The sequence below is a fragment of the Acanthochromis polyacanthus genome, chromosome 18 (genome assembly GCF_021347895.1).
Source record: "Acanthochromis polyacanthus isolate Apoly-LR-REF ecotype Palm Island chromosome 18, KAUST_Apoly_ChrSc, whole genome shotgun sequence".
NCBI classification, from domain to species: domain Eukaryota; kingdom Metazoa; phylum Chordata; class Actinopteri; family Pomacentridae; genus Acanthochromis; species Acanthochromis polyacanthus.
In genome coordinates, this window is record NC_067130.1 from 100,362 (window position 1) to 126,916 (window position 26,555).

Below are 26,555 nucleotides of genomic sequence, written 5' to 3' on the forward strand. Positions count from 1 at the left end.
GCTCTGTTTCCATTTCTTTTCATTACTTTATGTGATTTTTGCCAATGTAATGTTGAAACTTGTAGTTGAAACTTTCATATAAGCACTGATGGATGGAAAAACTAAGTACTGATACCACACTGTTAAATATCAGAGTAGGCAACAAACAGAAAGTTCTAAATCTGTTCTAAATAAAATGATTATTGTTGAAAAATGGTACTCATTCCCGACTATAATATAAATACCAACATTAGATAGTTATTACTGCTACACTTATGTGAAAATAACACATATTTGTGAACTTATTTTGCTGACAGCAGCACCTACCGATTACAGTGATTATCTGATGATAAATTTCTGTATTAACAATTTAGTTTGGTTTGTTTAAACAGAAAATATTTAGTCCAAACTGACACTATTAACAGTCCAGACTCTGTAAGTACAAAAAACAAATTAATCTAAACTGTTAAACAGGAAAGCTGCAAATCCACACATTTGTGAAGGTGGAACCCCAAAATATTTGGCATCATTAAATGAAAAATTATCCAACTGTTGTAGCTTCATCTATATTAAAACATCATATTTATCAAGCTTTCCATATATTTGGCTTGTAAAATAAACTCGAAAAAGTACAGTATTTCCCTCTGAACTTTTGTGGAATAGAAGTTCCATGAAAAGGAAATAGTCAAGTACAGCATTATCTTCGTAAAACCTTGCAACTTGGATAAACAGATTTTTTTAGAGGTTTAACCAACAACCACAGAAGGAGGTCAAAATAATATTTCATACTTTTGCTTTGGGGCTGCACAGTGGAGTAGTGGTTAGTACTTTCGCCTTGCAGCAAGAACATCCCCGGTTCAAATCCCGGCCTGGGCCTGGGATCTTTCTGCATGGAGTTTGCATGTTCTCCCTGTGCATGCGTGGGTTTTCTCCGGGTACTCCGGCTTCCTCCCACAGTCCAAAAATATGCTGAGGTTAATTGGTTACTCTAAATTGTCTGTAGGTGTGAATGTGAGTGTGATTGTGTGTCTGTATATGTAGCCCTGTGACAGACTGGTGACCTGTCCAGGGTGTCCCCTGCCTTCACCCGAGTCAGCTGGGATAGACTCCAGCACCCCCCATGACCCTGGTGAGGATGGATGGATGGATGGATGGATGGATACTTGGATACTTTTGCTTTTTTAAATTTTGTCAGTTCAGCTCTCGATTTGATAATAAACTCAGCTGAATTGTCTTAATCGTGCTCTTTTTGAAAATAAAATCCTGAAATTTTCTGTTATTTCTCCTCATGTCATTGATTTAGAATCTGTAATATTGGAGAAGTAGATAAAATAATCTCTGGATACTGGTATGTTGAAGCTTAAATAATTAAATGAAGCCATCATGAAAAGACTCATCTCTCAGTTCACATAAAACAACAACAACAACAAACTAATAATTTAACAGTCCACTAGTGATATTTTCTGAACCACATGTAGCTGCAGGTCACAAAAATACTAAACTTAACATATAAAATACATAAATGAAACACTTGATCACAAAAAGTTGCAGAAAATCATTTTTGTTGAATTTTCACTTTTGGCCAAAGAATTACAAAAACTACAATATTGGTCGATAGTCTGACTTTTAACTCACCCATTATCAGATATTATTTGATCTTCTTGTCCAATACTACAGATTCTGAATCAATGACATGATGAGAAATAAGAGAGAAAACTTCAGGTTTTTATCTTCAATAGTTCCTCAGATGTTGTTGTTCAAACAGACTCAAATTTACATGTGAGAAAGAACCTGCTGAAATTGGGTCGACAGGCAGATTTTATAAGCAGTTATCTCATAAAGTATTCAATATATCAATCCAGAATTTAAAGCATATCTTTATAAATATGCATATTTTACATTACTAAAATTTTAGGCAAAGCAGAGATGGTTGAGCAGAATTCTTTCCAAAAAATCATGAAAAGTTCCATCTTTGAGCTTAAATGAACAACAATGCAGAAGTCAGCTAGTGATATTATCTGAACTGCATGTAGCTGGAGGACAAACTAATATAAAACTAAACATATGGAATACTTTAGTATGAAATACTTGATTGCAAAGGTGAAGGTAGAGTTGTTTTTGTTTAACTTTTGTAACTGATTTAGCAGGTTTTACAAATTGTAGCACAGAAACTAAAATATTATTAGATTGTCTGAGCCAAGCAGAGTTTTGAAATTACAGAATGATTCTCCAAATAGAACTAACAAAATAATATTTTTCAGGTTTCGAACCTGCATAAATGTGGAAACATCCATGCTGGTTCTGTTCAAAGTTTTAGTTGGTGAGACTTTTTCTCAGCCAACATCGTAGCGAGATTCTCATGGATTTACAGGAAACATCACTTCCTTGTTGGGTTTGGATGGTGCTGTATGTTACATCTGTTGTCCACCAGGTGTCTCCATGTTCACAGTCTGTGTGACTGTCCTCGAGTCCGACTTCATCTGAGAGCTTTTTCTGTTTTGTCCACTTTTATATCAAACACAATTTCATAACTTAAAAGCAAATATTTTGCAAAGACAGTTTTTTGACAGTTTACAGTTAGTAACTGAAATAACATTTTGTTAACATTATAAGCTGTAATTTTTATGTATCAGTGTGTTTTCCTGGGCTGCACAGTGAAGTAGTGGTTAGTGCTTTCGCCTTGCAGCAAGAAGATCCCTGGTTCAAATCCCTGCCTGGGATCTTTCTGCATGGAGTTTGCATGTTCTCCCTGTGCATGTGTGGGTTTTCTCTGGGTACTCCGGCTTCCTCCCACAGTCCAAAAATATGCTGAGGTTAATTCATGACTCTAAATTGTCCGTAGGTGTGAATGTGAGTGTGATTGTGTGTCTGTATATGTAGCCCTGTGACAGACTGGTGACCTGTCCAGGGTGTTCCCTGCCTTCACCCGAGTCAGCTGGGATAGACTCCAGCACCCCCCATGACCCTAGTGAGGATAAAGCGGTGTATAGAGGATGGATGGATCTTTAATTCAGCCAGATATTTCAAAAACTACTAATAGGATATCCACAGATGTGTCTTCTTGTGGCAAATTGTACTGCTTTGAGAGGAAAGAAGTTGGATATATGGTTTTCGTCTTTCATTTTCTGATCAAAAGAGCAAAATATTTTAACCACATCCAAAATGAAAGAAAAACACATCATTTCAATGAAAAAGATTAAACAAAGACTAATGATAGTATGTTCATGAACAGGGTTTATGTTATTTTTCTTAGAATTTCTTTCACAACTCAAAATAAACCAAAAAGACAACAAGATGGTTCATCATTTACAATCTGTGTGTCAACGGTGAAATCAATCTTCTGTTGAAAATAACAAAATTACAGAAAAGACAAATATTGCATTCCCCACTGACATTATCATGGACCAGTGTGATGCTAATAAACAAAAACTGTGAACAAAAGTTTGCATCCACTAGTAAAGTCATGGCAGTCTGACTGAGTCTTTCCATTGACTCCTAGAACTAGGGTTGCCAACTCCCTGAACAATAAATAAGGGACACCTCGCTGGCAGGGCTGGCCGACCTGATTGCCTTCACCCCTCCCAGCATGGTGAAATTTTTTTTTGTTTTGCCTTTTTTTGTGCGTGAAATGATTTTTAACCTTTTTCGAGTCAAACCTGAGTTTAATTAGATGCATGTTTTTGAGTGATACAAATGCATGGAAAACAAATTATTATTCAACAATTTATTTTTTAGTGGAAAATAACAACCCATTCACACCTGACTAGGGCACTTAGCAAACCCTACTGTGTGAGGGAATGACCTAATGACTCCCATAATGAGGTTATGTTATTTACAATTTACCTCCTGCTACAAGAGTGGACTGATGGTTTAAGAAAAACACTAAAACAGAATTTGATTTTAATGTTTTAGTGGGAAAAAACTATGAAATTAAGCTTTTTTTGCAGCTTTTATTTAATTGCACAGGGCAGTTCTCTCTCTGGGAACAAAGTGGCAGCTTCTATTGCTTCCTGGGAGGGTATGAGTAACTAGCATACGTCTGAATGACTGATCTGGAGAAGTTTGTTTGTTCATCACTGTAAAAAACATCCTCTCAACTCTCTATCGTAACTATCAGGTAGCGATACTCCTTCCTGTTCAGTGCCAAAGTTATTGATCCGCATAAGCAGCACATGGCTAACTGAGATAAGCACGGTGGAGCCGGTTAGCATTTTAAAGGCTATCCAGGCTAGCAGCGGTGAAGACGTAAAGCTGATGGAGGGATAAAAAACAAAGGGACAGCACAAAACTACCAACAAACGGAGGACAACACCTAACTGTTACTGGACCGGAGGAGTCATTTTTCACGGCTGGATGTTTAATGAAATGAAACCAAAGACAGATATGAAACAGATTGTCATGCTGAATGATCTATTCTATCCAACTTGCAAGCAAATAAATGGAATTATGACTTTTCCAGTCATTTGGGAGTTGTGTTTGTGTGTGAGAGACTGGCTGTAGAAACAGGACGTCAGCTCAGGCTGAGGTTTGGTTTGTTATCGTCTTAAACTCTGGTGAACTAAAATATGTGGCTCCAGCCTTGTTCTTGTGAGACATGATGCTGGATCAGTGTTCGTGTTTCTGTTTTGTTGCTGTTGATTATGCCCGGTAGTTGTTATTGACTGAATTCTGGAGTTTAGTCAGCTGCCAGAGTGTAGCGTGAGCTCTAGACCTATATATTTGACAGTACTCTTGTGGTTCTGTGGTTCTGTAACGTTTTGATGACAAGCATATCTGTCGCTGTCTGAGCAGGCAGCATTTAGGAGTAGACGCGCTGTTCCACCACAGTAATGGCGGCGCAGTTGACAGTTGAGATCCTGTATGAGACAAATCAATTTAGCCCAATTTACAGGACGTCCCGGCTAATACGGGACAGTTGGCAACCCTACCTAGAACTCTGAGTTTTCTCCGGTGGAATCATTGCAACACAATCAGTCAGGCCCCAATATCAATATCAATCAATATGTTCATATTAAACCCTCATGTTGTCTTAACATCCTAAATATTCCCCCTGTCCTTGGGGTCAAAAATGATCCAACTCCACTGAACCTCTACAATAGAGAAGCTTAATTTCAACCAAAAATCTATTTTCCATGAAGAAACAACCTGTCAGGTATCACACATTTTGTGAATGTCTGTGTTTTTCCCTCTTTAGAGGACAGAAAGACTGTATTGAATCAGTGGACACCACTCGTTTTTATTACATCACACGTTATAACTATTTTCTGTACTGAAGTAGAGGTTTATCATCACTATATTTGTTGATAAAGGTACTGCATAGGTGTAAGTATTATTTGTTTAGCAAGAGATAGTACTTCTATATCCTAAGAAAGTACCAGAAATGTGCTGAAAGTAGCTTGAAATTCATTATTGAAGGGAAACGACAGTGTACTGTAGAATGGAATGGAAAACTACAACAACAAAACACTTTTCTTCTCACATGTTTTGAATCATTGTTCCCACTCACAAGGTGCAAAACCTACAACAATAATAAGAGTAAAATACAATATTAGAAGCAAAATTAAAATATGAACATTAGCACATGTAGGAGCTCACTACAAACTATTCAAGTAACTGATGGAACAAAAAGTGAAACTAAAAGAAACCAACACATTTCTGTTTAGATTTTATCTGTCTTCATATGGGTGCAGCTTTTCTCATCTGTCGACCACATTTGTTCCACCATAAGCGGAATTTGAGCAACTCAAAAGGTTGGTTGTTTCTGAGAACTGTGACCAGAAAACTGACAGGTTACACCCACTGTGTCCTAAGATGAACTGTAGTCACTGTTGGTTCACACTATTACAGTGAAGAAAGAAATCATTCCTCCAGTCTATAGTTTGACAGAAGATCTTTGTGCAACAGAAACAAGACAAATTATAAATATTTGCCATTAAAAATCAACCAGGTCTTCCCACTTGACCCTGTTAAAATTAGCTGCTACTAGAATAACTTTAGTATATTTTTATAGTTCCAGGTCCTTGAAGTCCATAGAAGTGGGTCCAGATTCATCAATTTTAATGGACTTTTTCTATAATTTCTGATCCCCAGAACTTCATCAGTCCAGCAGATAGAACCATGACATTTAGGAGGAAAAACACATCTGAGTTCTGGTAAAAACTAGAACCAGCTTGAGGCATTAATGTAGTGGGATATAATTATAATTATCTCAGCAGAAAAACTGCACAATGAAGACTGGAAGGCTATGAAATTTTCCTTTCTCTTTTTTGATTTGTGATAAAATCATATATGGGTCATTTCATTTAAAATCAGCCATTAGTCCTGCTAAATCTGGCGTCAAGTGATACTTTAAAAAGTGCATTTTGGGTAAACTTTTTTAAGCTCATTGTCTACAACTGTTCTGACCAAACACCTATTACACATGCTGATGTGAGCATTGAAAGTTTATCTAGAATGCACTTTTAAAAGTTTTCTCTGGTGAATTATCAGAAATCAGAAACACATCCAGGGTACCAATGATTGTTTCTACGACTCTATGACAAAGACATTAAACTGTTCACACTATGATACTATGGAGTCACAGGAGTGCCAAATCAAAACATAAATAAATGTGGAAATATAAAGAGAAATAAATAAATAAATAAATAAAAAGGAAAATTTTGTCTTTGCTTTTACCTTTTCAGTTTTTTTCCTTTTATTTATTTATTTATTTCTCTTTATATTTCCACATTTATTTATTTATTTATTTATTTATTTCCCTTTATATTTCCTCAGTCCACCAAGAAAGGGAAAAATGCAAATCAGTTTGCTCTGGGCGGGGATTCTGAACACAGGAGTCCTGCCTGACACCAGCTCCCAGCACGGCTGAAGTGAAGCCATGTCACCGTTGAGCTTCGGCTTATTCTGCCACTGATAAGAAAATAAACATTAATTTACCGAATTAGCAGCGTCCTTTCAGTGTCTGATGGCAGAATCAGCCAAAGCTCCACGGTGACACGGCTTCACTTCAGCCGTGGTCGGAGCTGGCGTCAGGAAAGAAGCCTGTGTGCGGGTACGACTCCCCACCCTGAAAAGGAAGCCCCGCCCAGAGCAAACTGATTTACATTTTTCTATTTCATGGTGTCAGGCCATCCTGAAATAACCACCAAGAAATAAAATGCAAATCAGTTTGCTTTCACTTGGTGGACTGAGCTGTCAATCAAATGGCTCTAGGCGGGGCTTCCTCGTCGTTCCTGATCACAGGCATCACAGGCATATGAAGAGTAGATACGACACGCCCCTCTGAGCGGCGACCCGACGGAGACGCTAAGCTAGCGGGGGCAAAGTTTCAGTGTTTTCCATTGATGTGTACGGCACGAAAATTAAAACAAGAAGAATGCCGGCTCATTGTGCTGCATACAGTTGCACACTACATCGGACGATCAAGACCAGGAAACCTGGAATAACTTTCCACAGGTAAAAATAGTTTTGGGCTCGTTTTTTATTATTAAATCTTGTTGAGGGTCAATGAGAGCTAACTAGTTAGCCATTAGCAAAACATTAACACGAGCTAACAGCTGGACAACCAAATACCAGACGATTAATAGTAGCTGTAGTATAGCTGTACAAGCAGTAATACGAAAAGTACAAGCAGCAGCAGTAGTATAAGTAGCTGTTAGAGTCGTAGACGTAGTATCTGCATGTGTACTAGTATTACAAGTTGTAGTAGCAGAGACAGTATCAGCAGCAGTAGTTGGTGTATTACCACTAGTAGTAGCATTACTATTAATACCACCAATACTACCACTAGTATTCTCTTGTGAGATCTGATAAGGTAAAGTGAAATATTGCATTAACAGCAATACTCTCTCCTGCATTGAAACAACAAAAGTACCAAAGAACAGAACTTTTGAAAAATAGTGTTCCTTTTTTTCTTTTTGCCTGTTTATATATTAACTTCCTCAAGGGTGGGGAAAATGTTGCTGTGGCCCATTACATGGTGAGCCAGAAAGGAACAGTCTGACATTCCCACATCACTGGAGCAGTGTACATAATCAAAGGTGATCCATGGTTATGTAACTAATTACGATCATGAGTATCAGATATATTTTTAAAATACTGGAAAGGAAATTCCTGTTATATACATGCAGTTGTAAAATTTAGAGTAATTATGTATTATTTTTGTGGGTTTTTTTTCATCTACAGAATTGAAAGATTATGGCGAGATGTGTATGGAAATGTCCTTGACTTGTTCCACACACTATTTCTCAATTTGGAAGTGGAAGGGTTTCTAAACCCTGAAAATGAACTGGGGCCTATTTCACGAAGCAGGTTTAGTGAAAACTCTGAGTTTCTTAACCCTGAAATGAGGGAAACTCAGAGTTTTCTGTTTCACGAAGCGAGGTAACTCTAACCAGGGAATGCGGGGTAACTCGAGCCTGTTTCACAAAGAGGGGTAACTTCAACTCTCGGTCAGTTACCGCAGTAACAGACTCTATGACTCTAACCTGGTCGCCAGCAGGTTTATCTGAGAAAACCTCGAGTTTCTCTCCGTCTCCGCCCTCTTTCAGCCACACACGCTGTTTCATTTCCTCATTCATTCAGTCAGTAAGTGAGCGAGTTTTGGCGTAGAACAGCTTTTATTAACGATCCAGTGGATAAAGGAGCAGCATTACTGCACAGATAATTAAATATTCGTCGGTAGATTGTTATCAGACCGAGCATAAATGTTCTCGCATTTCCGGACAATTATCGGTTTGAGCGGTACCATTTCGTAATCGTTTCAAGTCCATAATCTACATAAACAACCTAATCCGTCCTTACATTTACATTACCAACCACAGTCATGCTCTCACATCCAGCAGATATTGTGTGTTGCGCTGCGGTTCTTTGCAAATGGAAGTTTTTATATGATGCAGAGTAAGGCAACTATATGCAGGACAGTCAGAAAAGTTTTCCTGGCTCTGAAACGACTTTTACTCATCATTGTGGTTTTCCTGGACACAAACCTGTCAGAACATCAAGGAGGATCCATGGGATTGCAGGTGAATGATGTAGAGATCTGTTAAATTCATTTTAAATCATATTCTGTTAATGACATTGTGCTGCAGCCTCAGACTGGGATTAGTCATTTTAATTTCTTTTAGGATTTCCCAGTGTGATTGGCTGCATAGATGCACACACATCCCCATCACAGCTCCCTCACATCATGAACAGGAAGTCCATTCACAGCATAAATGTGCAGGTAGGCTACAGGTAGACTGACTACTGTTTCTAAATGTTAAAGACTGCATCATAGTTCAACATCTGTCATTCTCTGCACTGTCCAGATCATATGTGATGCTGCATACATCATTTCTAATGTGGAGGCCAAGTGGTCTGGGTCTGTTCATGACTCCAGGATTTATGGAGAGTCTAACCTGAGCAACAGACTGCAGCGTGGTCAGCAGCCTAAAGATTTTCACAATAGAATTCTCTTGTCTCTCTCCTTTAATATGCTCTGATGTATCCACTATACATTACAGGAGAGTTTGATGGCCTTCTGCTGGGTGACAGGGGTTACCATGCCAACCCAGGCTGATGACCTCATACCCTGACCCTGAACCAGGCCCCCAACAGAACTTCAACCGGGCTCACTGCAGGACCAGAGCCCGGGTGGAGATGACCATAGGCCTGCTGAAAGCCCGTTTCCAGAGCCTACGTCTCCTCAGGGTGACCCCTGAGAGGGCCTGTGATATTACTGTGGCATGTGTTGTTCTTCATATTACCACTATTAGAGGACAGCAACACCCTACCCGACAAAGTGAAGACCCAGATGATGAGCCCATCCACCTGCAGCTATCCAGGACAGCAGAGCAGTCAGAGACACCGTATGCAATAATCACTTTAGAGTTTAAGTCACCATCATCACCACCACAGCAAATAAAGACATGATACACATTTCATTTGCTCTTCTTTATTTCCTACAAATAAAGAGATAGTTCAGTTCATGTTCCAGTAGTTAACATAATCCACCTGTGACCATCACCACCTCTAACTTGTGCTCCAGTATTTCAACTTCCAGATCTGCCCTCCTAATCTGTTTTTTTGGATTTTTCTCAGCAAATGCAGTTTGTAAATCTGTTTTACTGATAACTGGGAATACATAGAGGACATTAAATTATACAGTTGCACATGAATTCCACAGAATGAAGCTCTGGTGTTTCCTGAACATCCATCTCACAGCAGAGGAAGTTGAGGAACCATCCTGCTGCTGTCCAGCCATGCTCTGTTAAAAAAGATGAGAATGTGCAATACTTCAGTGTAGGCTAAATGTCAAAGGTCTGTTGTGTGAAGGAGGAGCCAAAAGACAAAAAAGACACAAAAGAGAACTAATATATATATATATATATATACATATATACACACACACACACACACACACACACACACACACATATATATATATATATATATATATGTGCATCCATGACATTTTATACCCGTTTTACAGGCATCTGCTTTCTTTCTGTTGGCTGAGCAGAAGTCTGTGTTACTTTAAATAGGCTTAATTATTTAACAGGACATGATATGGATGCAGACATTTAGGCTATGTGTGGATAAAACAACTGCACAGTCAAACAGCCACTTAATATTTAGGCTACTTTACAATGTAAAACATGATCAACATGAAGTACCTCCATGAAATAATGCCGAGGTCTGACCTGTTTGAACAATGTTTTTATGTTTCATCTTAAGCTGCTGCCCCGTCGGGATTTCCCCTAAATGAAATGACTTACTAGGCTGCTATTCAGACAGTTATTCCCTGTAATATTATTACGATTACAAAGGACTACATTTAAACTTACGCATTGATCCGGGCTGTTCTCCACGCCGTCTCTCTCTCTTTTGCAGCTGTAGTGGTGTTGCACTTCTTTCTTAAAACGTGTTCAAACTCGCCGTATGAGCACGTTAAAAACTTCCAGTTCAAAAACGCAGCCTTTCGCTTTCCCGTTTCCATGGTGACTCGTCGAATCGGGGTTCCATTGATGCTGTCTTTTCAGAGTTGCGGTGCATGCGCTTGACTCTGGGTCAAATTACTCCGAGTTAATTAACCCAACTCAAATCAGCCGTTGTGAAACCGAAAACTCAGAGTTTTCTATCTCAGAGTTGTAGGGAAACTACGTAAGGTAATTTATTATTGCACGCGATAGATAGGGCACCACCTCGCGTTATGCAAGGAAATTAATTAATTTCGGCAGAATCTCAATCAGATTCCTGTCGAAATTACAGTTGATCGGTCTCATATCTTAAAGGCTAGAATTTGACCTCAGTTCTGACACAATGAAACACAACGCTGTAATTTGGTCTAAATGAAAGCATTTATTTGCTACTCCATTAAACAATTACAGGTGAAATCTATATACAGTGAAATGTGATGTGTGTGTGTGTGTGTGCGTCTACATATTAAAAATATGAGGATTAAGGTGAAGAAAGCCAGATAGCACGACTTGACTAAATAAACAGTAATTTGGACTAAAACTGATTCATAAAAGAATAACGGATGAAGTGGAATTTAGTAAATCAAGTGGTTAGTAATAATCAAACCCGGACCAGGCAGAGACACTCAGCTGGTACCTTACTGTCAGTGAACCGTCATATGCTGGGACGCAGAAGTTGCCGGTGGATGACGCCTCACAGCGCGACGGGACGTCTTTGTTTCCCCAAGCGCTGTTGTCCGTCACTATGGCAGCAATGGCTGTCCTGCATGGGCGATCGGTTCGGAGCAAATGTGTCTCTGGACCAGCAGATCTCCGGTGTTCACAGCTGAGGGGGCCTGTGTCCGGTTGATGACGCCACTTGATTAAAAATGATGGCTCTCAGGCATTTAGCCGAGTAAAAAGAACAGATGTTCACTGGAGAAATTAAAAATTTAGAAAAATAAGGAAACTGCTTCCTAATCAGTTCTTCGAATTAAAAAGAATAAATTCGGCGTTGAACGTGAGCAAAAAAAATGTCTAACGTAAATTACAAAAGTGAAAAGGATAAATAATTACCAGAGACCAAGCCCTGGGACAAAGAGAACTTCAGAAGACAGAAAAAAGAACGCGTCTTAGAGGGGAATTTTGGGAGGCTCCAGCATAGGCTCCCCAGAGAGTAAAGGAAGTAAGAGAGCGAGGAGGGGGCTCAGCTGAATTTATCTGTGGGTCCAGCTAAGGGGAGGACCTGGGCGGAGGAAAGAACTTTTGGCGCGATTTTCCACTCGAAATTTGACTCTCTTTGTTTCAAGGGAAGAGGCAGAGAGGAGAGATGGTCCAAAATGGATTAAAAATATGTGATATTAACGAGTCAACGCGATCTGTCTATTCCTTACCATAATCCCTTTAAGGAAAGGTGACCACATATTCCTGATTATGCAGATTAACAGATATATGAATTATTTTATTCAATAAAGAAATATGTATGTGCTTTGGATATTAAAAATGTATGTCACAGTGAAGATATGATAACGTGTCATACATATGGTAATGAAGAACACAAGTTTTCACCCTTTCAACCTGGATAGGAGGAATAAAAAGAAGAAATTAGATTAACCCTTTAAGCTGCAGTCAATTCCAGCCGTTTTCAGTACAAAAAAATCGCTAATATTCTATTTTTTTTTTTCCCATCATTATCTTTTTATTGGGTTTTTAAGGTATTTTCACATACAAACATGGAAAAAATGAGAGAGAACAACTGTAATAACCCCAAAAAAACAAACAAACAAACAAACAAACAAAAACAAAAACCAAAGGCTTCTCTGTTTTATACTGTGTGGTTAAACACAAATACGTAATTCACCCATAATAAGAGTGTGGAGTATCAAAACAAGAAAAAGAGAAAGGAGGAAATAAAAAAGAATATTATTTTAGGACATCGCAAAGGACACTGCAGAGGACTACCAATAACTATGCCTCCTCCTCCATCTCACTCCCCATACCACCCAAATCCACATTTTCCATGTATTCAATAAAAGGTCCCCAAACGTTTTGAAATAGTGACCTTTTCCCTTTTATAATGTAAGTAATCTTCTCCATAGGTAAAGTTGTAGATATTTCTTTAATCCAGTTAATGAATTTTGGTTTACTTGTACTTCTCCATGAGATTGCTATAACTCTTTTTGCGAGCAGGAGACATAAATCCAGGGCAGTAATTATTTTTCTAGAAATACGATGTCTGTCAGGATATAAACCGAGAATAAACAATTTAGGGTCAAGGATTAATTGTATCCCTAAGATTATCTTTAAAGCTTGTTTAATCTCCCACCAGAACTGTTGGACTTTACTGCATTCCCAAACACAGTGAAAAAACGTCCCCCTCTCCTCTCCACACCTGATACACAAGTCTGGGATGTCATTATTGTACTTACTAAGCTTTTCTGGAGTCACGTATGTCCTCATTAACCAGCTATATTGCAGGACTTTGAGGCGAGTATTGGTAGTTTGTGCTTGTGCTTTAGCACACGCTTCCTCCCAATCCTCAGAGGACAAGTCCTCCTGCAAATCTTGTCTCCAGGCGTTAAGTTTACGTAAAGAATATTCAGAGGATCCCCCTGCCAGCATATTATACAGTCTAGAGATAATTCCCTTTCCAAGGCAATTTTTTTTCATTTCGATTTCCAAAGTGGACAGTGAGGGGATCGACACACACTGGTTTTGAGAGGATCTAATAAAGTTTCTCACCTGTAGAAATTTAAATTGATGTTTGCTTGGAATGTCATACCTGGCAATCAACTCCTCAAATGACATCAAAGTTCCAGCCTCTGATCCCATGAGGTCCCCTATTGTCTTTAGACCTTTTTCAGCCCATTTTCTAAAACCAGAGTCTGATTTGCCTGGAGGGAAAAAGTGGTTACCCCATATCGGGCTAAAGTGTGACAGAGAGGATGATTCCCCCAAGTATTTCTTCATCTGATGCCAAATTATAATCATATTTCTAACGATAGGGTTTTTGGTCTCTTTTTTCAACATTTTGATTTTTGCTGAGTATATGTACTGAGGGAAAGGGAGAGGGGTTGAACAGTTTTCCATAGTCATCCAAGGTGGGGAGGATTTATCTGTAAAATAATACATCATAGTCCTCAACTGAGCTGCCCAATAATACCAGAGTGGGTTGGGGCACTTAAGGCCTCCTCTATCATACGGTAGATATAGGAGTGATAAGCGTAGCCTTGGTCGTCTATTATTCCACAAAAAACGTACAAACATTTTCTTTAGAAGTGGGAATAAATTAACAGGAGGTGGCAATGGAATGTTCTGAAACAAGTACAGAAGTTTGGGCATTACATTTAATTTAAGAACATTAATTCTTGCTATAAGCGATAAGGGCAGGGAGTTCCATCTATCTATAGAGGAAGTAATTGAGTCTACCATTGGGTTGTAGTTAACCCCGACAATATCTCTTATACACGGCACAATCTTAATTCCCAAATATGTAAAACAATCTACCTTTCTGAATTGGAACGAGGCTCCGGCACTATTTCTTTCTTCTGAATTAAGTAACATTAGTGAAGATTTGTCTTTGTTTACTTTATACCCTGATATCTTTCCAAATGTGTTTATTAGATCTAACAGGGCTGGAATAGAATTTTTCAATTTTTTCAGGAAGAGAATAACATCATCAGCAAATAATGCAATTCTGTGTTCCTGTTGACCGACTGACAAACCAGTTATACATTTATGGGACCGCACTGCAATGGCAAATGGTTCCATTGCTAGAATAAATAATAAGGGGGACAAAGGGCACCCTTGCCTACATCCCCGTTTTATTTTAAATGGTTTAGATATGATTCCATTTGTTATTATTTCAGCATAAGGTTCATTGTATAAAAGTTTAACCCACCGACCGAAATTATCCCCACAACCAAATCTTTTTAATATTTCAAATAGGTAGGGCCACTCAACTCTATCAAAGGCCTTTTCGGCATCCAATGATAGCAAAGCAGTATCTGATTTTTCTTCCTGATAATACAGAATATCCAACACTCGTCTCACATTATGAAATCCCTGCCTACCTACAATAAATCCATTCTGGTCACCGGTGATTATAAAGGGTAATATTTTCTCCATCCTACGAGACAAAATTTTGCAAAGTATCTTTAAATCTACATTAAGAAGACTTATTGGTCTTAAATTTTCACATTTGTTGCAGGGTTTACCAGGTTTAGGTAGTAAAGTTATCAGAGCTCCTCTTAATGAAACAGGGAGGGTTCCTTTTTCAAATGACTCCGAAAACATATCGAAAAGTGGGGACAGCAATTTAGCTTTAAATTTTTTATAAATTTCTGCCGGCAACCCATCTGGGCCCGGTGTTTTGCCCGTTTTCAAATGATCTATTGCTATAGATATTTCTTCTTTAGTTATAGCTGCACCGAGATCTGTATTCATTAATTCTGAGATATTGGGTATTTGGAGGGTATCCAAGAAGAGATTTTGTTCTTGTCCCACATGTGTTATTTCTGAGCTGTATAGTTTTTCAAAAAAGATCTTAAAAGTTTCATTGATTTCTAGAGGGTCAACAATAATTTTTCCATCACTAATTTCAACTGAGGTAATACTTTTCTCATTTTGTAATTGTCGAAGGCGCCAGGCTAAAAGTTTACCGGGCTTCTCCCCCTGGTCATAAAATGCCTGCTTAAGACGCAAAAGATGTGAAGCAGCTTTAGAGGCAGAAAGCTCGTTATACTGTGTTCTTTTTAACAGAAGTTTTTGATGAATATTTGGGCATAATGTTTGATGGTATTCCCTCTCAAACAATTCAATCTCTGCTTCCAACTTTTTAGTTTTCTGATATGTTTGTTTTGTCTTATAGCTCGTAAAACTAATTATCTGACCTCTTATGTAGGCCTTAAAGGCTTCCCATCTTGAAGAGGATGATGTTTCATCTGTATTGGTTTCAAAAAAGATATCGATTTGGTTATCTATGAAAGATATAAATTCTGAGTCTAGGAGCCATTTTTGTTTAAATCTCCACCTAGGGGGGTCTCTCCTTAGCCTCAGATCTTCATATATTAGTGAATTTGGTGCATGGTCCGATATTAAAATGCTGTCATAATGGCAATCCTTTATTTTATGTCTCAGATTGGCAGAGACCAAAAAATAATCAATGCGCGAATATGATTTATGCGTACCTGAGTAGCAAGAGTATTTTAAGCCCTTGGGATTCATATCTCTCCAGATATCTGTCAAATTAAGCTCCTCCATAAAATGCTGAATAGTTTGTCTACTTTTAGAATGAGATGTATCAATGCCTGAGTCTCGGTCCAACTCCAGATTCAATGTGCAATTAAAGTCCCCTGCCATAATATAGCTACCAGACAGAGACGAAATTGTGAGAAAAAGATTATGAAAAAACTTTGGGTCATCAATATTTGGAGCATATATATTAATCAGATTTATTTTTTCCGTAATAAGCATGCCCTGAAGAATGATATACCTCCCAGTCTTGTCTTTAATGACTCTTGTCACATGAAATGGTATGGATTTATGAATCAGAATCATAACTCCTCTTGCCTGAGAAGTAAAAGGTGCTGAATATATATTGCCCTGCCACCTCCTCCTAATTCTTGCCTCTTGATTTGATAACAGATGGGTTTCTTGAAGTAGCATGATATCAGAGTGTATAGATTTCACCTTAGTCATTACCTGTTTGACCTTTTTCAGTTTTTGCAGTCCTCTGCAGTTCCAAGAAGATATTTTAATTTTTACTCCACCAGACATAACATATACAATTGAATGGGCTCCACCATGCATTCAAAATTTTTAAGAACAGAGAAACAAGAAGCACCTGAATGTTAAAAACTACATCCATAATAATGAACACTGAACAATAAATCCCTTTAACTTGGAACTTAAACTTTGTTACCCCACTCCCTCCCCCCTATATATAATGGTTCCTATCTAACAGCTGAAGGCCGCTCCACACCGAAGTGAGGATCAACCGACTATGCCTAACCACTCTTTCTTTTATTCCACCCCGCTATGAACATAGAAAACTCGTTATTAATTACGTTCAGAAATTACTTGGCTTAAGGCTCAGTGATATCCATCCATATCAATACACTGTAATGTGCTAGTGATTACCGTATCTTACCCAGGACTACTTTCTGCTCTCAGAGTCTTTACAAAGTTCTCTGCTTCAGCTGGCTTGTTAAAGATGCGAGATTGCCCGTTATGTGTCACCAAAAGCCGCGCAGGAGGGATCATGCCATATCGAATCCCCATGGCTCGAAGCTGTTGTCTCACGGCATCAAACTCTTTATGTTTTTTGTGCACGCCGGCTGCGAGGTCCTCGTACAGTCTCACCTTGTGGTTCTTGTAAAGTATCTGTCCCTTTGCCCTGGCGGCTCTTATCACAGTCGATTTATCCTTGTAATTTAAGAACTTCATGATAAGAGTCCTTGGTGCAGCGGTGTTTGTTTGACTCTTCGGGCCGATACGATGCGCTCTCTCCAGTACCAGAGTTGTGCGTAACGGTGCCAGATTCAGAGCCTCCGGCAGCCAGCTTTCCAAGAAGACGCACGCGTCCTCCCCCTCTGCGCCCTCGGGTAGATTAACCAGTCTCAGGTTAGATCGTCGCGATCTGGCCTCCAAATCCAGCACTTTTTCCTCAAGATCCTTGTTTTTATTTTCAAGGGTTTGAAGGGTTGCTTGTAAACTGGTGATGATATCCTCTGCTGCAGATATCCGAATCTCCGCCTCGCCGACCCGTTCAGTGCACTCGTTAACATCTTTTTTTACACTTTCTATCACTGACAAAATGCCATCTAGTTTGGAGGAAAAATCGGATTTCAAGTTTGCAATTGCAGCTAGTATTGCGTCGGATCCAGCTTCGGCTAATTTTCCCTTCTCAGTCACTTCCCCATCACTGTTTTCCTCCTCCATTGCCTCGCATGTGTTTGTATTAGCTTCGCTAACGTCACGGTTAGCTTCGGGGCTTAGCTTAGAAGTAAAGTTGGATAACTTCGACTGAGTCGGCTTACTAGAGTTTTTACCGGGTTTCCTTTGTACCAGAGGCATCACAGCAGCCCTAAGACGTCGTCGTCAATCTCTCATAACGAGTATTGTCAAGTGTTTTGCAGAAAGATAGCGGAGCCGAAGCAAGTACGTCCTCTCAGCACGCCGCCATTACCGGAACCCACCAATATTCTATTTTTAAATTAAAAAAAATTACGAAAAATACGGGGAATATTGGATGGGCATCGTGAGGTGCATTTCCTTGAAAACGACCGATTCGTGGATTTTATACCGACTTCAGGACATGTTTTGGACAAAATAGTTTACTGGCTTGTGTCGTCTGGATGTAAAAGGTTGGATTATGGCCGTTTTTTGTGGAATATTTTTTTTCTGTGTGTAATAATGAACCCGGAAATGTGAGTTGCGCTGTGTACGTTGAAGCCGTGTACAGAGAACGGATGGATGAATATTTGTTTTTGTCGGACAAATGTGTTTTTCTCACCCGCTGTGGTAATCACATCTGAAAGTGGTTTATATCGGCGGATTCATGAGAATCTAAGCTTTCCATCGGCGTATAGTGTTTGTATAATCGCGTTTGCAGCCGTCGGACATTCTTGAAATTCCTATGCAAATTAGTAGGTGTACCGCCAGCGGTACACCTACGACGCACTGAAGCGTAAAGGGTTAAACATCAAAAATCAATAAATCCACTTCTATAAGACATAGAAGTGTGATTTTTGGATATGTTATAGATGAAGTCCTTTCTGTCACTTTTGCAAACCTGAAAACACAAAATACATCTCAGAAATATGAGTTTTGAAGATGTTCTTGTTTCAGTTCAGTACCTTAAGTTGGTACTAGTCTCCCTCAGTCTCCAGCAGAGCCACAAAATTTATGACTGTTATCGGATCCCAGAGGCAGGCAGAGAGATCTCCTGAGGGGGAAGGGGTTTTACAGCAAGTGATTAAAACAAAAAATTTAAGCATAAAGTGATAGTTATTGTCTTTCATAAAGGTTCTTCCAGGTGTTTAATGTTCTTTTGCAGGGGACTCCATCTCTCTGCAGAAGGTCTCTATGTCTTTTCCTGTAAATGAAAACACAAAGAACCATTTGTCCCAATTTTCCTCCAGAAATGGGGGTTGGTCAGTGCTGGAGAGGAGAGAAAAATTAAGAAAATTAATGAAAGTGGTGGGTGTTCAATCTCTGTAAGAGCTGAAGTCAAATGAAACAAAAAGAAGAATCTAAGTAATTAAAAATAAATATCAATTACACTGAAAAACTGATATACCAAATAAATAATGATTTTTTTATTAAACAGAATCAACAACAGTGTGTAATTAAGGGGGCTAGTCAAACCTTCTGACTGATCAATTCATGAAGATTACAATGTATCTGTTGCAAATAGCCACTGATGTGCTGTGTGTGAAGTCTTCATTTTTGGATTAAAGTTGTGTTTAATAGACCTGTAATGTGTACACTTCATCTGTACAGTGTTGGGAATATTTTACTGGTTTAATGAAAGAAAATGAGAAAATATTTTGAGAAATTTCCTTAATAATTGTTCGACTAGTAGCAAGATACTGCCCGCTAATAATTAAAAAATTAAGAACAATGTTTGCTTAATTCAATTCTGTAATTAATCTTTAATGTGCAGAAATTTACTCAGTACAAGAATCAGTACAATTCACTACTTACGAAGCAAGGCAATGGAGCAAGGGAAAATTAAAAAAAACAATTATAAATACTGGACACTAATATCCTTAAAAACCAAACCTGCAGTGATCCTGTGCTTTTCCTCCTTTATTGTGTTTTCTGCTTTGAAAAAAGACTTTCTACACCTGATGTTCTGCCTGTAGTTCATGGTTGCTTCAGAATTTCTCAAACCAGCTGCAACAGCCACAACTTATTTCAAATCAAAGGTAAACAACAAAATAAAAATCCCTTTTCTTTTTTCCCCAGAAATGGGACAACAACAACAAAAGACATAAATCGTGTTCTAGATTAAAATTCTAATTGATTTTTGTTGACACCTCTAACATCCCTGTCAATAAGATGGTCTACGGCAGAGACGAACATTTCTCACAGTTTGCTGTAGATGAACACCTGCTGTGATGTAGTAAAAGTGTTTACTGTGAGCGTCACAGCCTGATCTTTCCTGCCCCCAAGTGGACGAATAATTTCTTGTAGGTATTAAATCCACAACATGATCATACAGCCCTTTAAATGCTCTGTTTTCATTTCAAATAATTACCTGATGTGAGTTTTGCCATTATAATGTTGAAACCTGTATTTGAAACTTTCAGATAAGCACTGATGGATGGAAAAACTAAGTATTGATACAAAAAGTTCTAAATCTGAATAAAATAAATCTAAATAAAATGATTAATTTTGAAAAATGGTCCCCATCCCCTACTATAATATAAATACAAACATTACATATTTATTACTGCTACATTATGTGCAAAAAAGGTATTTTTATGAACTTGTTTTGCTTATAACAGCAACTACCAATTACAGTGATTATTAGGTTTGAGCAACCTGATTCATCTGCTGAGTAATGCTCAGACTGGAAGGAGACGAGGTGAGATCAGGTTAACCCCTTCAGCCCGAGTTCTGTCCAACCTACCTCCAGTTCCCCTTCCCTACTAGTTTCTTACCCCTCACCTCCTTCACCACCACCATCTCTGGGTCTCTCCTCTCTCTTTCCCCAACTTCGCTTCCTCTCTTCACACCAACAATGTGATCAGGTGAGAATGCAGCTTAGGAAGACCAGAACCAGGACATCCATGAGTTTTGATGGCCTCAGCTCCAGACTCCTCAAGGTCTGTGCAGACCAGTTCTGTCAGACCTCGTCCCCCAAGGAGCCAACCATGTCAGACCCATGGTCTTTACCTCTCATCTAATTAAGACACTCCAGAGGATCGTCCTGAACCATCTTCACCCCCTGGTGAGCCCAAACATGGATCACCTGCAGTTTATCAGCCTGCCATTGGGACAGATGATGTTGTCCTCTACCTGCTGCAGAGATCTCTGTTCCACCTGGAGGACGCTGGAAACACTGTGAGGATCACATGCTTCAACTTCTCCAGTGCCTTCAATATAATCCAACCCTCAGTGCTTCAGGGTGAAACTGAAGAGAGCAGGGGTCAGTGACCATCTGGCTGCATGGACCATGGACTACCTCACTGACAGACCGCAGTATGTGAGGCTGCAGGACTGTGTCTGATGTGGTGGTCTGCAGCACTGGTTTCCTCAGGATACAGTATTCTCATCTTTCCTCTTCACCACGTACACATCAGATTTCAGGTACTCCACAGTTGTCATCTCCAGAAGTTCTCTGATGAGTCTGCTGCCATAGGGGGTCTGCTGTCAGGGGGAACGACTGTGAATAGAGGAAGGTCATCATGGACTTTGTGGATTGATGTGAGCAGAACCACCTTCCAATGAACGCCAGCAAGATAAAGTAGATAGTGAATGATTTCCACAGGAAACCCTCAAACACTCCATTGCTGAACATCCAAGGACTTGACATAGAAAGGAGGACCTACAAGTATCTGGGTGTTCATCTAAATAACAAACTTAACTGGACAGACAACACTGACTCTCTTTATAAGAAGGGTCAGTGTTGTTTATACCTGCTGAGGAGACTCTCATCTTTTAGGTGTGCAGACCACTGCTGAGGACCTTCTACAAGACTGTGGTGGCATCAGTGGTCTCCTATACAGTGGTGTGCTGGGGAAGGGGATGATCTAAGAACAGATTGAACTGACTGATAAAAACAGCAGCTCAGTCTGTGGCTTCCACTGGACTCCATTGAGGTGGTGGGAGAGAGGAGGACTCTATCTGCTGTCATAGGAAACACCTCCCACCCTCTGCATCAGACTGTGAACTCCTTAAGATTGGGTTATACTTTCCGCAAGAACAAGCAGCACAGAAATGAGCAGCGTGGAAATCCACGTGAGAGAGCGTGTGTGCATTTACACTCTTTATACTGCTCCCAAACTGCAGGGGGCAGCGTACTGCAAACACACATCTACCTCGTCTACTATCGTACCAAACTAGAGTAAAAGAATTTTGACATTGTGTACATCACTTACAACCTGGCATTTTACCGAATAGTTGCATTACAGCAATTAGTTTTACTTTCACACCATGAATTGTTCATAACACGGTTACCACGGTGATGTCTGTCTGATGAATCATATAAGTGCATGTATTTCTAGATTTCAGCTATGAGTAGGTCCTGGTCCTCTGCCATATTTTTCCACGTGGCTCTATCCGCGTCGTTAGAAAAATGTGGAGACGCTCAGCACTGAAATTTTCCATGTGAGAAGGGCCGCTCAAGGGGGCGTAGCTGCTAAAATTATGCAATTTTTCCGCACTGATCTGCACGTACCTTGCGGACATGGAAAGCATAAAACAGGCCTTAAGCAGTGTCTCCATTGATAGTCTGTTACACCAGAAGTGTAAGAAGGAGCGTTTCCACAGGTCATTCATCCCTACATTGGTCAGACTGTACAAAGCTGCATTAGAACTTCACTGGTCTACCTCATTTACTGCTGGAGTTTGTCTTTTTGCACGTACTTACACATTCCACTAACTTATGTTCCATAACTGTTGCAGCCTCATCCTCTTCTATAGCGTGTTCTTGAAAATTTCATCTTGTGTATATGATGTTCTCTGCAATTTTTGCACTGTGTTTTTATATATTCTTATTCTGCCTTTATGCCCCTATCTAATGAGCTGCTGTAACAGTGAATTTTCCCCACTGTGGGATCAATAAAGTTCATCTTATCTTATCTTATCTTTGGTGTAATCTGTGTTCATGTGGCTGCAGTTTTTATTGAATCTCAGCAGGTCACATTTGTTTCACTGTCCGGGAAATCTTAAAGCAATTCAAAATGTTTATTACGTTGTTTATGTGAACTGTGACCAGACCACTGACAGGTTACACCCACTGTTTCTCTGACTGTACTGTAGTTATTGTTGCTTCACATCAGGACATTGAATAAAGAAATCATTTCCTCAGTCTATAGTTTGACAGAAGATCTTTCTCCAACAAAAACAAGACAAAAAACAAATATTTGTCATTAAAATCACCCAGTACTTCCATCTTTACACTTTCAGAATTCACTGATTTTATCTGTTTTTACCAACAATAACTGTAGTGTATCTGTATAGTTCCTCGTCCTTGAAGTCCACAGAGGTGGGTCCAGATTTATCACTTCTTAAACTTTTTCCATCATTTCAGAGCCTCAGAACTTCATCAGTACAGCAGACAGACACATGACATTCTAGAATAAAACCACATTTGAGTTCTTGTAAAAACTGACACCAGATCAGTTTTACATTGTTACAGTCTACACACTAAATCTAGTTTCTGTTTATTTTCTCTATAACCAATCAGTAGCATCAGTATTATGGGATATATGCTAGAGTGAACAGTTTATTGTCTGTATCATAGACACACAGAAACAATCATTATCACCCTAGATGTGTTTCTGTTTTCTGATAATTCACCAGAGAAAATTTTAAAAAGTACATTCTGGATAAACTTTCAAGGCTCGTAACAGCAAGTTGGTAGATGGTTTGTCAGAACAGTTGTAGACAATGAGCATTGAAAACTTTACCCAAAATGCACTTTTTAAATTACGATATGTGACACCAGGTTTAACAGGACAAATGGTTGATTTTCTATTGAATGACCCAAATAGAATTTTATCACAAATAAAAAAAGATATGAGAAAAAGTGAGAAAGAACAGTGAAAATTTTGGATTTTTAACTTTAATAGTTCCTCAGATGTTGTTGTTCAAACAAATTCAAATTTCAGTGTGCAAAAAAAACCAATAAACCTATGTCATGTGGGGCTTTTTTTTAAAAAAAAAAATCATACTATAGGCATTTTGAACTTCACTGGAGACAGGACAGTGAGAGAGAAACACAGGCAACATGGGTGGAAGAGTGGGGGAATGAGGTGCAATGAGCTGGACTTGAACCCATGACCACTGCATTGGAGACTTCAGCCCCTGTTCATTGGTTGCCTGCTCATCCAGCTGAACTATCCAGGCGCCATGATGGGCATTTTTCTTTAGAAACTGAAACTTGGAAATTATTCGATATATGAAACTAAAGTTTTCACAAAATCATAGATGGTCGAGCAAAACAGATTTTGAAAATTTTGATGATTTGGGATTGAATGAATCTAATATGGGACATCCATCCATCCTCTATACACCACTTTATCCTCACCAGGGTCATGGGGGGTGCTGGAGTCTATCCCAGCTGACTCAGGTGAAGGCAGGGGACACCCTGGACAGGTCACCAGTCTGTCACAGGGCTACATATACAGACACACAATCACACTCACATTCACACCTACGGGCAATTTAGAGTAACCAATTAACCTCAGCATGTTTTTGGACTGTGGGAGGAAGCCGGAGTGCCCGGAGAAAACCCACGCATGCACAGGGAGAACATGCAAACTCCATGAAGAAAGATCCCAGGCCCAGACCAGGACTTGAACTGGGGATCTTCTTGCTGCAAGGCGAAAGTGCTAACCACTACTCCTCCGTGCAGCTAATATGGGACAGGATCCTTGAAAAAAATTTTTTATTGCTGTCAGTGAACTCAAACATCAAGGTGTCACATGATCATGAAGTGGACCACACATTCAGAGCTTATAATTACCTGGATGATAAGATCATTTTTTAAAGGCCAAACTCCCTCAGTTTGGTACAGTTTTAGGTCAGACATAACAGTCTAATATGTGTGAATTGCAAGTCACTCTGACATTTTCACTCTCACGTCAACTTCACAGGTCAAGGATCACAAATTACTGATACCTGGAAAACCTTTGCAGTGTAAAAAGATAAAAGATAAAGACTCCTTTTCAGATTGTACTTATTAAGCCAGATTGCACTGTTGCTTGAATCACCTGAAAAAATGATTCTGCCAACAGTAGTTAAAACCACAGAGACGACAGGACTAAAGCAGCAGCAAAGACGATCAGCAGTAAAATAGAAATTTTAGAATACTTTGTACAGTGAAAACAAAACACTTATAGATTTCTTCTAGTTGTTAATGTATGACAGTACAGTACAATATGTATATATATATATATATATATATATATATATATATATATATATATACACCGTATTTTCACGACTATAAGGCGCACATAAAAGTCTTAGATTTTCTTCAAATTGTGCGGCGCGCCCTATGGTGCAGTGCGTCCTGTGTGTGTGTTGTTGTTGTAAGGCGGACGTAGACCAGGTGGTTTTTTCCACGCATCACCATCGCTGTTGATCTGTGACTCTATGCGTGCCCATCTCACAGCCGATGTGAAAAAACAAGTGAAGCAAATGAACTCTGAGCTTGCTGTCATTCCGGGAGGCCTGACAAAGGAACTCCAACCGCTGGACATCGGTGTGAACCGGCCGTTCAAAGTAAGGCTGCGAGGGGCGTGGGAGCGATGGATGACCGATGGAGACCACAGTTTCACTAAGAGTGGAAGGCAGCGCCGGGCGAGTTACGCCACAATTTGCCAATGGATTGTAGATGCTTGGGCTAACGTGTCTGCTGGCACTGCTGTTCGAGCTTTCGCAAAAGCCGGCATCATTTCCGAGGCGCCGCACGGCACGGAAAGTGACTCTGACAGTGAAGAAAGTGAACCTGGCATGTTTGATGGAGGTTTAGCGCAGCTGTTCAATTCAGAAACAGAGGATGAGGACTTCCATGGGTTTGATTGATGACGATTACCGGTAAAAAAAAATGTGAATACCAAACTCAGTTTTACTCCCGCTCTATTTTTAAATACGCACACTTGTGTGCTTGTTTTATCCGTGTGTTTTACTATGCCCGCGCCTATTGATGATTAAAAAAATATTAGTACTTTGTAATCAATACTTAAATAAAGCACAACCAAACTCAGTTTTGTTCCCGCTCTATTTTTAAATACGCACACTTGTATGCTTGTGTGTGTTGTTGTTGTTGTAAGGCCGACGTAGTAGAGGACACCATGAGAACGTTAAAGGGGGAAGTGTGGGCGTGGATTGTATATAAAACCCTCGCCATATAATCAGGTGGCCTTTTGTGTGTGTTAAATACAGTAATGGCACACATAACTGAGACTGCGCCTTTTGGTACAGTGCGCCTTTTGGTCGTGAAAATACGGTAATATATATATATATATATATATATATATTTATATATAGTTATATATATATACATTTATATATAGTTATAGATATATATATATAACTATATATAAATATATATATAGTTATTTATATATATATATGTATATATATATATGTATATAGTTATTTATATATATATATGTATATATATATATATATATAGTTATTTATATATATATGGCATGCCGTTTAGGAAATTATATATATAATGAAACTTGATATATATATAATGAAACTTGATATATATATAATGAAAGTTGATATATATATAATGAAAGTTGAGATATATATATAATGAAAGTCGGAATATAGAATGTTCAGATTTTCATTCCATCTATTCAAAGTTTCATTCCATATATTCAGACTTTTTCCTACTGAGCCCTGGAAGGACATGGCAAACAAAAACAGGAACCTTATTGGACA

At 39.0% G+C, this 26,555-nt stretch overlaps 1 long non-coding RNA gene across 1 annotated transcript; it reads left to right on the plus strand.

Annotated features, from left to right (window-relative positions):
- The first annotated feature begins 8,977 nt into the window (after nucleotides 1-8,977).
- LOC127530872 (uncharacterized) lies at nucleotides 8,978-10,176 on the plus strand. The gene is made up of 3 exons (XR_007937615.1): nucleotides 8,978-9,202; nucleotides 9,288-9,399; nucleotides 9,483-10,176. It is a non-coding gene; the product is annotated as an uncharacterized LOC127530872 (long non-coding RNA).
- The last annotated feature ends 16,379 nt before the right edge of the window (nucleotides 10,177-26,555 follow it).